General features: G+C 35.8%; 1 protein-coding gene across 1 annotated transcript in view; it reads right to left on the bottom strand.

The window, feature by feature from the left end:
• Positions 1–5,098: 5,098 nt before the first annotated feature.
• The window catches only part of Bmcp (uncoupling protein Bmcp mitochondrial), a 106,920-nt gene continuing 97,510 nt past the window's right edge, over positions 5,099–14,508 (bottom strand). Inside the window, exon 7 of the mRNA XM_067791544.1 lies at positions 5,099–5,583. The gene's annotated coding sequence lies outside the window, so the exon portion shown is untranslated. The remainder of the gene's footprint in view (positions 5,584–14,508) is intronic.

A 14,508-nucleotide genomic window follows, 5' to 3' on the forward strand; every position in this document is an offset into this window, starting at 1 on the left:
TGTGCTAAGTTACTTTTTTTGAAAAATTGTATTTTAATGCAGTTATAAAACTGAATTCAAAATACATCGATCACAAAAAAAAATATTTATATTTTTCAATTTTACGTGCTGTGGGCAATGATGTGTAAATGTGCTAAGTCGTCAGCTGTCAAAAAAAAATGTGCTAAGTCAACCTGTCAATAATATCAATCTGAATTATTAGTCATTTCTTTGTGCGCGCATTTTATTTACTTATTTAATTCATTAAGTCTAAAAGCACATGCTTTGTTGTTGTTGTTGTATTAACGATAAAGACACTTCCCGAAAGCTTTGGGGATTGTTACCGATGTTGATGGCCCTTTGCCGGATATAGATCCGGTACGTTCCCGTAACAAAGCACTATTGAGGTACTACTAGCTCGACCATCTCGGGAACGATTTATATGATCACATTAATCCTTCTAGGCCATCCCGCCCTCCCCACCCCCTAGTTCTATGAGGAACTTGGGGTCGCCAGAGCTTCGGCTGTCAATGAAACAGGATTCGCCACGGTTAGGTGAGTTGACAATTGGGTTGGAGTACCTATATATTGTGCTGGAAACCCCTTGAGAAGGTTGCGAACACAACCCCTTGAAATTGGATTTACCCAATTGAGACAAGCCTTTGGGGTATGATAAATGCTTTGCGCTGACTATAATCTACTTCAATTCTTACATGTCGATAACTACATGCTTCCTTACAGACTAGTAAAAATAGAAACCAATTCAAGCTTAAACTTATATAAGCTGTTATTAAAATTAATAACACTACTGAATCGATTTGCTAGATGTATAGTCCTAGTTATAGGTTCATTCATAGCATAATTCGTTTTATGAGTTATTTCGATAAATAATCTTTTATGCCGAAGATCACGCAGTGGAATATATGGAATTAACAAAGTAGATAAATCAGAGTAATTCGTGCTAAAGTTTATTACATTATAGGCAAGCATGAGTGAGATAAAAGTTCTTCTGTCATGCAAAGCCTGAAGACCAAGCAATTTGTAACTGCTGGTATATGATGGGAGGCCGTCTGGCCAGTGAAGCATACGTAAAGCAATTTTGTAAAATTTTTTGGAACTTTCTCAATTTTATAGGAGTTAGATACATAGAAAGGATTCCATATTATTGAGCAATATTAAACACCACTTCTGACCAAGGATATATGTATAAAGTGCCTTCAACGTCATAGGGTCCTTAAAGTCACTGGTGTTACGTGTACAGAACCCAACCATTGCAACAAATTTTGAAATAACGAAATCAATGTGACTAGAAAAACAGAGTTTGGAGTCAAAAATTACACCCAAGTCTTTACTCTCTTGACAACGATTAAGAGATTTAGCATTTAGTTTGTAGATAAAGAATGTGGCAGTTGTATTTATGGAATAAGACACAACACAGCATTTGTTTGAATTTAAAAATAAGTTATTGTCTGCGCACCATCCGGCAAAAGAGTCCAGATCGGAACCGTTAGAAATAAAATAAAATAAATAAATAAATGTAAGGCGCGATAACTTTCGAAGAGATTTTATGCCGAGTTTCTCTTCCAATTTACGTCGTGCTCCTTTTTTTAATTTTTCCTACAAATTGGCGGGACGGGACCTACTTGTTTTATGCCGACTCCGAACGGCATCTGCGAGGCAGATGAGTTTTCACTGAGAGCTTTTCATGGCAGAAATACACTCGGAACACTGCCGAGGGGCGACCCCGCTTTTCTTCTAATTGAAAAACCTTATTTCTAAAATGTTTCCGGGGTGTGAACCCAGGTCATTCGGTGTGGTAGGTGGAGCACGCTACCATCACACCACGGTGGCCGCCAATAGTTAGAAATAGTTTGCCAAATAAATAGTATTTTTTGTGAAATATATACAGACCGATTCTAAATATTCTCGCGAATTTTTTTATTCTCGCGGAAAAATTCCTCCAATTCTTTTCTCCTAGGGAGAAGAATAATTGGGGAATATGAATTTCGAATTTTCGAAGTCAGCTGTTTTGTCAATTGAAATTTCATCGCGCATTTCTTATTTTGTTTAAAAAATTGTAAAGTTTAATTATTGTTGCCAATTTGTTTGAAATTAAGAAATAAGGTATAATCAATGCACATTATTGTATTTCATGTGGTATTCACTGAAATGAGTAATGAATTGGTGCCACAGCAACATCAACAGAGGAGCATAAGAAGAAGACCGGCGGGATCACACAAATCCGCCGGAGTTGCCTGCATTCATTCTGCAAAGCAATTTTCTGGCGGCCAAGTCGAGTTGAGTTCGCCTTTCGCCATATGCCAAAATCTATTTAAGCCTTCTTAAAAAATCCTTGCGCAATTTCTGGATGGCTGCATCAAATATACGAACAGCTCTTCCGTTGCTTATGATATACTTTTCGACTTAAAATAAAGAATATTCTGGTTGTTTTTGTTGTTGTATTAACAGTGAGAATATTGTGGTAGAATGTACATACATATTTTAGAACAAATTTGTACAAATAAGTGTTCTTTCTTAAAGGAACCAATTTCTTTTACTATTTTGATGCATTCCCTTTAATTTAACAAGTGAAAAAACTCCTATGAAATGACAGAAAAATCTCCCTCTCCCTCACATTCATAATACCTACTTTTCTCCCATAACCAGTTTCCGGTTTTTCGAACATTGTTTAAAATAGGAGGAAAGGGAGAAGTGAAAAAACTCACAAGGAATTTTTATTTAGAATACGAGGAATGGGAGAAGGGAAAAAACTCGCACGGAATTTTTGTTTAGAATTGGGCTGATAGTTTTAGTGTTATATTTCAATCATTAAAGGGTAGGAGTGATGGAGAAACATATTGAGTAAAAAGTGCTAAGTTAGGAGAAAAAATTTGTTTTGAGTGAGGAAATTGTGCTAAGTCATAAAATAGCTGCTGGGTTAGCATACATAATTTTTATTTATCTTTTTCAAAACTTCTACACTCAAAAGTATTGCAACTAAGGCATCCTCATTCACAATTTAAAAAAAAAAAAGTTATTTCAAAAATTATTCAGTTTTTTTCGTCTCCTGTAAAATTCGTAAAAAGTAACTTAGAACATTTTCACATTAAGCTAACGATATGTTTATTTAACATTAATAACAATAAATTCGTCGGGCATTTAAATCAATTAACAGCCTTTTTTCCCAATATAAACAAATGTCACTGTTCTTAATTTCACTTGTTTGTAAAATTGTAGCTTTTTAATTTTTGACGTTAATTTAATAATCTACAAACATATTTTGTGAATAATTTTTTGGTGTTTGCTTCGTTCAATTTTGCGAATGAAAACAAATTTTGTGTCGTAATAGTTCTTAGTAACTTTATTTACTTATACTAAATATATGAAAATGATTATAATTCATCCATTTAAAAGAAAACTGTATCATAATTAAATAATAATTTCGTTGGTCAAAATAAAAGGTCCATGAAACTATTCTTAGAAAACAAAGCACACAAATAAATTATAGTTCCTTACTCCACCACATCACCGGCATCTCCTCCATGTATTGTATCACTTTGTCTTTTCTATTGGCCACGGCTTTAATTAATTTTTGGAAGGTTTCCAATGGAGTGCTATTCCATCTCAATTCTTCGTCATCTGCCAAATAACTAACTGGTTTTGAAATGAAAAGGACGCCTATCTTCTTCTAAGGTCACTTCGCAAGTTCTCAATCGGATATAGGTCAGGGATTGGCTGGACCATTGCATACATGCGACAATTCCATTTATGAACCACTCAGATACCAACAAAAAAATGTTTTGTATCGTTATCGTGGGGATAACTCAATCTGAGTGGCATGTTTTTCTCCGCATATTTCAGCTTAACATGACTTTTTTATAAATGGCCTAGAGCTTCAATAAAGTCTTTATAAGTAAACTGCAAATGCCGAATTTCGAAATGAATATTATAACAAACCTGCAAAAAACGCAAATACTCCATAAATAGTCTTAAAGGAGTATAGGAGTGCTCCAAAACTAATCTTAATTCATACAAAATATTTGGTAAAATTACCATTGCGATGTCCTAGGAGAAAATCACCTACTCCTTTTCACGCTTCGTTTGTGAGTACTGCATGGAATAATTACGTGAGAGTACTTTCAAAACACCTTCAGAGTAGTACTCCATGGGGCACCCACAGAAGATAATATGCCAAGGTACTCTAGAAAAACCGCTCTGTGGCGTATCTGCGGTACAGTACTCTCTAAACTGCGCCTCGAACTACTTTACTAAATTCGAAGTAACACGAGAGAAAAGCGTGCGAATCCGAATGTGGCTGTGTTTATGAGCTTTTGAAAATCGTTCAGTTCTTTTTTTCCATTCCAGCTCATAACGCTAACTGTGAGCAAGTGTTTTCATTACTAAATTCGTAATGGACGGACGAAAGGAATCGTTTCGATGTGGAAAACATGACGCACATTATGATCGTGCAATTTAATTTTGCAAACTTTACGTGCCATGATTTTTTCGCCATTTGTCAGACCCTACGAATGTTAAACTTTTAAAACAAATTGCTAGTTCACAGAAGTATGGACTGAGTCAGTAAAAACTGGACAAAGATTCAACTGCAATTTAAATTTGATTTGTGCTCTAAAGATTTGACTGAAGCTATGTATGTATCATATCTTTGTTTCCAATGACTATAGGATAATGCAAGAAGTCTTGACTGAATCTTATAATTTATGATAGAAAAACTACATTAAATGCGGATAGTAACATGAATGTGTGAATCGTGTATTATTTTACTTTTGTGCCTAAGAACAAGCCAATTGCTCTTTTACTTTTGGTAACACTGTTCAATCGCCATCGTATGGTGATCGTGATCGTTAAAACAAGAGCAGTGATCAGCCGATGGTGGTTTGCTAAGGAGTATTTTGATAGTACTCCAACATGAATAAATGGAACACATAATCCAACAATTATTCCAGGGAAGTCATACAACAGTGTTCAGTTCATACCAAGAAGCATAATTAATATATTGTAACAAATTCTGGAGATCTCTGATATTATGCACCTTCTGCTAACATTGGAATCGCTAAACTGTTGAATAAATCACTCCAATATTCAGTATTGTTAACTGGAATTTATTTAAATTACTTTGGGAGTAGTACTTTACAATTATACTTCACAACCAATAGCGTGTTTAAATCAAAACTGATTAGTTATTCCTCAGCTTGCGCTGCTTTTATATTCTCCGTTGCTTCGTTCGCATATATCTCCTAAGGTATAGACGTTTCACCTTCTAGAACGTGTGTATCTCCTGCTTGGTTACCCTCTATATACGTGCATTTTTGTAGTTTATGTTTTTTACAGCCATATGCGGGTGTGTGTTTGAGTAACTACTTCGTCTGAGGACTACATGTGCATGTGTGTGAGATAGCTCTTCCCTTCGAGCTGCTGGTTATGTGTGCATGTACATAACTTTGGCTGTTTACTGTGTTGTTGTTGTTGATTATTTACTAACAGCTTAGTGATGTCAACATTCGGCACAATATCGATGACATGTTGTTTAGAGCGTAAAATGATTCCCAGACGGTGAGTTAATTTAAGTCCCTGCCAATCATTCTATTTCAAAATACATATAATTTAAAATGATGTATTTCTATGTATGTATATCAACATTCAGGTTGGTATGTTTCTCGGTTTGAAATATAAAATTTATTTTTGTTTATTTTTGAGTTTAAATCATAGTGTACAAGAACAAGTGTGTTGACTTCTTTCTGACAGGCACTCGCTTAAGTGAGCATAACGGGAAAATCTGGGTTGCCATTGTTGGTTCGGTTGAAAACGGTCAATTAGGGTTCTGTGCAGAGACGTAAAAGATTGAAACAGGGTTTATGTGGTCACAAAAGTGTTGCTCCTGTTGCACAGCATTTTTATATCATGGCGAAAAGTGCTCAGTTGAGAGTTATTGATTTTCATTAAAAGTTTAATTCATTACGGAGGGTTACTTTCCTTTAAGTGTAAAAAGCAGAGAAAACGTAGAGTTTTTCAAATTATTGTGAAAATCTTTTTAATTTGAATTTCTGTACCCAAGTTCACTATATTTGTGTAACACAAGAATCTGGAGGTCAATTCCTTAACTATGAGAAACTGAAAAATGTACACTTATTGAAAACTCATTTGCACACACAATTTACACTTTGAATTTAGTTTTGTTTTTATGCTAAAAATTTTGAAACTAAAAACAAAATTTTCATTTGTCAGAAAAAATAAAGAAAACACGGCCTAATGTCAAAAAATCCTATCGAAATACAAACTGGCTTGGTTGTTTTGAATGAACTACGTTGTATTTTTCTTGTATTTCGTGTTTTTTTTAAATATAGTTCACACACACCAGTACTGAAACCTTATTGGCTCCCTCGACAAAAAATATAAGAGAAGAAAAACAATGAAACGCCGTACGTTATCTTTGCTTTGAAGCGACCAAAGCGTGTATATAATTTTGCCCTTATGCATTGGTGTAAACAGCCTTAGAAGTGAAATTTGTCCATGTTACACATGTAGCGCTTTATATTTTGACTCTAAATAAATTTTGCTTTCCGTATGTTTCCGCATTGTTGCAGGCTACAAATCTTCTAGTATTCTTATTTCCGCGGAAATATATTCAACTATTTCATCTGTAAATACTACAAAGTTTTATTAAACTATCAAATGCAACTCAGCTTAAAGTACTCTTAAGTACCAAAAATGCAACTCTAGACCTGAGATTTGTATCAGGTGAGCGAGGCTGTTTGTAGTTTTGACGTTTATCGCTTAGCCGACACACTTGTATAGGTACACAATGGTTTAAATATTTTCCAACTAATTAGAATTTTCTTTTTTTAAGTTATTCAAAAATTTTAAGTTAACACGAAAACTCAATTAAAAATTATTTCAAAAATAAAGTAAAGAATACAAAGTAGTTAACACTATATTTACTCCCCCTCCAAGAAAGTTTAAGATAAACAAATTATTAATTAATATTAAATGTAACCTTTTTTTGTTTTTTGTTGTTTAATGTATTTGTATTTAAATTAGTATTAATAAGTATGTTTGCTGGTTTAAGTAAATCAATTGAAATATTTTTAGTAGTATTTTTGTATTGAATTGTAAATGTTTTATGTTTCTTAGAAATAACTTTAAAAGGTCTTTCATAAGGTGATTCTAAATTAGATTTGCGAAGAACTTTGACAAAAACATACTCACAATTTTCTAATTTTTTAGGAACGAAAAAGTTTTCTTTGTTATGATGGAAAACTTTAGAACGAACAAGCGAAAAATATTCTCTTATTTTTTGAAGAGTGTTATTAGAAAAATCATGTTCTTTATTACTATTTGAAACAATTAGTTCACCAGGTATTTTAAGTGCTTGGCCATAAACAAGTTCAGCAGATGAACATTTTAAATCTTCTTTAATAGAAGTTCGTAAACCAAGTAGAATGAATGGTAGAATGTCAGACCAATGAACGGAGTAGTTTGATGCTATAATTGCTGCTTTTAAAGTTCGATGAAATCTCTCTATCATGCCATTTGCTTGGGGATGGTAAGGAGATGTATGAATTTTATGAGAACCTAAAAGTTTAGTTAATTCCGTAAAAAATTTTGAGGTGAATTGTGAACCTTGATCTACCGTAATATTCAATGGTATACAAAATCGTGGTATATAATTTTGAATAAAAGTTTTTACTATAGTATTTGTTGAAATATCTTTAAGTGGATAAGCTTCAGGCCAACGTGAAAATCTATCAATAATTGTTAAAATATAAGAATTTTCATTTGAAACTGGAAGAGGTCCAACAATATCCATATGAATATGTTCAAAACGACCTGATGGTATTTGAAGTTTTTGAATAGGAGAGTTAGTTTTGAAATTTTGGATTTTTGACAATTGATGCAAGATGAAGTCCAATCGTTAATTTCTTTACGCATGTTAGGCCAATAATATTTATTTTGAATTAATTTTCTAGTTGTTCTTATACTTGGATGAGATAATGAGTGAATTTTGTCAAATATAATTCTTATCATAGAATGTGGAACATAAGGTCGAAAAGGTTGTAGAAAAACATCACACCATGTCGCACCAAGACAGATTTTAATTAATATGAAATATAAATCTTTATTCTTCAAGTTCTCGAATTCAATTCAATTATATACGTTTACAGAAAATGATTCAAACCTTGTCTTTTAAAATGAATTAAGGATACATACATTTTTAGAGAGAGTCAATTGAGAAAGATGAACACATAGAAATAAAGTTAACAAAGAAGAATAGAAAATAAAGTAGCTAGCAATAATGATGGCAGCTATGTAGTGATTACAGCTCGGCCTCTCCTGACAGAAACTTAACATGAGTTCATTCGGTGTCGCCATCTTCTTCAGAATCACCTGTAACATCGATTTCAGGAAACAAGGCACACCACGGTTTCATTTTGTCTGAAGAGGCAACAGTACTATCTCTCCGCTGAGTACATTGTCTTCCGTCCACATCTTCGACCACATATCTGTAATACCTCACGACTTTCTTCACGCAGTATGGCCCCTTAAACTTTGGCTGAAGTTTCTTGACTCACCCGTACTTGGTGGTGGTGCTTCAAGTACGACCAGATCTCCTTCCTTATATGGAATGGTTTACTATGCTTCGCGTCGAATGTAATCTTCCATGTCTGTCGGGCTACTTCGATGTTTTGAATAGCTTCACTTCGTCTACCATTCATGCGCAATTCCTCATTATCATTGTGCAAAGCGGCCAATAGCTTATTCCCACTTAAATCGCGAAGAGGAAAATCATAAATAAGATCCATTGGAGCGAACTTGGTTGTCGCATTTATTTTTGTGTTCAAAGTCCACTGGTGCCTTCGAATATGCGTATCCCAGTCACGGGGATCATCCGTTGACGGCTTCAGAAATGATAAAACAGCTTGATTGATGCGCTCCGCCTACCCATTTGAACGGGGAGTCCGTACAGCCACCTTGATATGTTGTATACAATGAGATTCACAGAACGACGTGAATGCAGTTCCCCGATCTGTGACGATCCGTTGTGGTAACCCGAAATACAGAGTTAATTGATTTAAGGCATCAACTACAGGCTTAGTTTTAGTTGATCTTGTTGGTATAATGACGGAATATCTCGTGAGGGCATCAACGACCACGAGAACGTACTCATACCCATGTCGACTCTTGATGAAAGGACCGAGATGATCCATGTGCAGGGTATGGAACGGTAGTGGAGGAATCTCCATCCCATACAACTCGCATTGCTTTCGTGATGGTTTTTTGTGGAAGCAGCACTCAATGCACGAACTTATGAAACCCTTAACGAAATTCCGCAACCGTGGGAACCAGAAATGTTGTAACGCTCTTTTCACAGTCCCGTCTACCCCTGGGTGACCTATATCGTCATGACACAACTTTACAATACGCCAACGCATGCCTTTGGGTATAACCAAGAGTAGCTCTCCACCATCAGTTTTCCGAAACAGGCGATGACCTTTTAAAACATATTCGGCGTTGATTTTATTACGTTGATCTGAAAACTCTGTTCCTTGCAAGATCTTGACTATTTGGTAAAGCTTATCATCTTTCCTCTTCATCGTTGACACCCATTCGGCTATTGACAATGACAAAACCTTGCCTGTAACGTCCTCTATCTTCTGTGTATCTTCGACTGGTGCCCGACTCATAGCATCGACATGACCCATAGATACCCCTGCGCGATGCATGAGTTCATGGTCATATTCCTGAAGCTTTAACAGCCACCGTGCAATTCTCGGTGCCATCGGTTTGCCCATTTCCGCGGTCGTCATTGAGTGGCAGTCAGTGACAATGATGAATGACTTACCCAGAAGGAACATTTTGAATCGCTCACATGCCTCAACTATAGCTAAAACCTCTAATTCATACGAATGATAATTCTTTTCCTGCGTACTGCATGCACGACTAAAATATGCAATTGGTTTTAACCCATTATGATCCCCTTGCAGAAGTATAGCGGCTAGGCCAACACTCGATGCGTCAGTATGTAATTCATGTCTTTTGTTGACGTCATAAATGGCGAGCACTGGCTCCTTCGTAATTGCTTTTATAAGGTTACTAAAAGCCAGTTCACACTCGGGTCCCCACAGAAATTCTGTGCCCTTCTTCGTAAGCTGTGTAAGGGGTTTAGCGATAAATGCGTAACCTGGAACAAATTTCCGAAAAAATCCGGTTAAACCTAAGAAACGTCTTATTTCCAACTGACTACTCGGCTTTGGATACTTGTTTATTGCCAATGACTTCCGACTCCCCGGCTTAATCCCATCTGCATTGACCTCATGACCCAAAAACGTTACCCCTCTTCTCATGAAAGGACACTTTGAAAGTCTCAACGTTAATCCCTCACCTCGAATAATTTTCAAAAACTCCTCCAAATAATACAAATTCTCTTCTTCAGTATGCGTTGCTATTATTACCTCGCCTACATAACTCACGACGCTCTTGCCTAACGGAGCAACAAGTTGGCTCATCATCCTCTGGAAAGTACATAGCACATTACGTAACCCGAATGCCATCCTATTAAATTCAAAGTGACCATTATGGGTGACAAATGCCGTGAATGGTTTGGCTTTCTCTTCTAACTCTATTTGATAGTACCCTGACATAAGGTCAAGGGTTGTGAAAAACTTCTTTCCCGAGAGTGTAGCCAGCACCCCATCCACAGTGGACATCAACCACGGTTGCTTCTCTGTGACCGCATTTAACTCATGGTAGTCTACACACAACCGCTCTTCTCCATTTTGCTTGCGCACCAAAACGATTGGCGATGCGTAAAGTGAGTTTGACCTACGAATTATACCTAATTCCAATAATTCCCTAACTATTGCCTCTACAATATTTTGCTTCGGGATAGGGATGTTATACGGCTTCTTGAAAATTGGATTTGTCGAGGTAACTTTCATTTCCATTTTAAAACACTTAGACTTACCCAACTCCGGAAGCCTTTCCCCAAAACAATCCGCATACGCGTTTGCCAATTTGACAAGATTTCCCTCCATACCTGCCTGTAACTTATCGCCGATGTCTAAAACATCTTTCCGGATCGTCATAATACTGCAACAACCACCCTCTATAATTACTTTACCCTTTGACAATACATCGATTCCCACAATGGCATCATATGCCATTAGTGAATCATTCACAACTAGCATTTCGACCGATCTCGTGACATCATCCATTTTAATTTTTATTGTTAAGTTCTCACAACACGAAGTTTCGCCACCTGCAAACCCGTTCAATTTTTCTTTACATTCACCAAAATCCACCCAGCACTGTATTGCAATACATCGTTTTAGTAATGATTTGCAACTGCCTGAATCAATAAGTGTCTTGCATTTTACTGCGTTATTTCCTACTAAGACGATATCTTTGCACAACTCCTTGCATAACCTACCTGGCGTCACCTTATTTACTGGCGCACTTGATTCATCACCCTCATATTCTTCTAATACCTGATTAATGCGCTCACTTTGTTTGCCATCACGCTTATTTTGCGGCTTACTGCAATTTCTCGAAATATTCCCCCTTTCTCTGCAATTAAAGCCGGTTGCCCTTTTGTTAATTTCTTCCGAATTATTTAATGAGAACGTTTTATCTGCCCTTTTCACTATATTTGTTTTGATTTGTATTCGTTGATATGTTGGAAATCGATTGCAGTAAATCGGCACATTTCGAGAATTGCATTGCGCTAAGGTTTTTGCGCAAGCCTTCACCATCTAATCCATTTATTATGTATCGTATTATCGCAGAGTCATCGATAACTTATTTTCTTCCTATCGCTAACATTTCATAGTAAAACTCCACAACACTCCTTTTTTCCAATTTTTGTACTCATTAACCGAATATGAGCGTCAGCTGAATTTCGAATATAAGGAAAATCTGTTAAAAATTGACTTACCAAATCGCTCCAATTGCGAAATACTGGCTGCGCATCTGCCCATCGCTTTGCAACCCCCTTAAGTTTACTGAGAGCTGCAAAAGTTAACAGAATATCTTCCCAACGATACAAACTTCTTAATTGCTCAATTCTTTCAACAAACTGCATTGATGAGTATACATTGTCACATGGATCGAACTCTGGTAATATCGCTCGGCGTATATCGCGGTCTTATGTATGTGCCCTGTTGCAATAAAGTTGCATAATGAATATCTGCTGTAAATTCGTTTGCCTGCTGTACGAAGGTTTCTCTTTGTAGTCGCTCTGCATTTCCCTGTCCTGATGGCATGGTGTTCATTTGAGTTGCGTATTGGTGTGTGTTAATCGGCATCCTCGGTGTTGATACACATGATGCTAGCTGCGGCTGCGTCGACGGTGGCGCATATATCTGCATTGTATACGGCTGTGACGTAATGTCCATATTATTAAAAGCAGGCATCGCTGCGAACGTTGACGTTGCTGGTGTGTATGTTATCGGCAGCGTATGTAACCCATTTGATTGTACAGTAGATGCTACGTTTGACTGGCATGCTTCCGAAATTTCTGGAAGCGTTTTTTGTACCATCGGTGTGTATATCTGCTTATATGCCGGGACTGTTGACTGCGGAATAAATAGTGCGCTGCTGTCATTGCTATACGTACATGCCGTGGTACCTATAGAGTTCAGCATCGATGCACGAAGTGTTTGCACTTGGGTGGTCAACATGTCGACAGCACTGCATAAGCCACTTATCTGTGCCTCCAACTGCTTTCTTACCTCTAAATCGTTCGTCGTTGATGCATTACTTCTCTCTTGACCTTGGTTAAACTTCATTGATGCAGCTCGCTCTGCTATCACCGTCTCGAGAACCCCGTTTACCAGCTCCTGGTCCAACTCCTGCAGCCTGCCAATTAATTCTGATTTACTTCCGCTTGTTTTCTGCTCTAGCTTTTGCAGCACTTCTTTAAGCTGCAAAACTGTTAAATCGTTTAGGTTCACTTCTGATAATCTGTCGCACCAAGACAGATTTTAATTAATATGAAATATAAATCTTTATTCTTCAAGTTCTCGAATTCAATTCAATTATATACATACGTTTACAGAAAATGATTCAAACCTTGTCTTTTAAAATGAATTATGGATACATACATTTTTAGAGAGAGTCAAATGAGAGAGATGAACACATAGAAATAAAGTTAACAAAGAAGAATAGAAAATAAAGTAGCTAGCAATAATGTAGGCAGCTATGTAGTGATGACACCATATGTTAAAATTAATAACTGGAATATGAATTTCTTTTAAATTATTTTTAGAATTTCGATAAGAAATGTTTTTTTGTAAAATTGTATCAGTTTGTTGTTCTTTATATAAAGTTTCTAAATTTATATCTTGAGTTGAAATTGCATCTATTTCTGGAATACGGGAAAGTGTGTCGGCAACTATGTTGTCTTTTCCACGTATATATTGAATATCATTTGTAAATTGAGCAATATATTCAAGATGACGTAGTTGACGAGGAGATCTATCTACTTTAGAATTTAGAACATGAATTAAAGGTTTATGATCAGTATAAATTGTAAAAGTTCTACCTTCAAGAAAATGTTTAAAATGTTTAATTGAATTATAAATTGCCAAAAGTTCACTATCAAATGTTGAATATTTAGTTTCTGTTGTAGTTAATTTTCTTGAAAAATAAGCTAAGGGTTCTTGTATATTATTGCTAGTTTGTTGAAGAACTGCTCCAATAGCAACATTTGACGCATCTACTGCTAATGATAAAGTACCATTTTTGTCGAAATGTGTAAGTAAAGTATTTTTAGCAAAGAGTTTTTTAACATTTTCGAAAGCTGTTGTAGTTTCATTTGTCCAATTTAATTGTTTGAGTTTATTTTTAATTGCATGTGTTTCAAAATTTGTTATGATTTCAATTCTATCTAAAGATGGTTTAATACCTTCGCCTGAAATTTCGTAACTTAAAAAATTTAATTTATTTACACCGAGAGTACATTTTGAAGGTTTGATATTTAAATATATTCTTCAAGTCTTTTGAAAACTGATTTTAAATGATTTATATGTTGATCTTTGTTGTAATATAACTATGAGAGTGAGAGATACAATTTACACACTTGGCAACCCTTTTTCTTTTATGTGCACTTTACCTTCAAAAAACGCGAGTACTCCATAAATAATGTAAGGAATACTCCTTTGGGAGTATAGGAGTGTTCCAAATCTAATCTGTATTCATACAAAAAATGTGCTCCAATTAACATTGCGATGTCCTAGGAGAGGAGTAGGTGATCCCACTCTCGCTTTGTTTGTGAGTATTCCATAGAGTACATACGTGAGAGTACTTTCCAAAGTACTTTCACTGTTGTACTCCATGGAGCACCCACAGAGGATCATGTGCCAAAGTATTAAAGAGGAATTGTGTCGGAAAGAATTATCGGAGTGAATTTAATTTAAAATGAAAGTAAATGAAGCAATGATCGGCTGATGGTGGTCCGCAAACGCATTTTGCGTGAATAAAGAAACTAATATTTCTCTATACTATAGTATG

Source organism: Eurosta solidaginis, chromosome 5, assembly GCF_040869045.1.
Source record: "Eurosta solidaginis isolate ZX-2024a chromosome 5, ASM4086904v1, whole genome shotgun sequence".
Taxonomy (NCBI): Eukaryota; Metazoa; Arthropoda; class Insecta; order Diptera; family Tephritidae; genus Eurosta; species Eurosta solidaginis.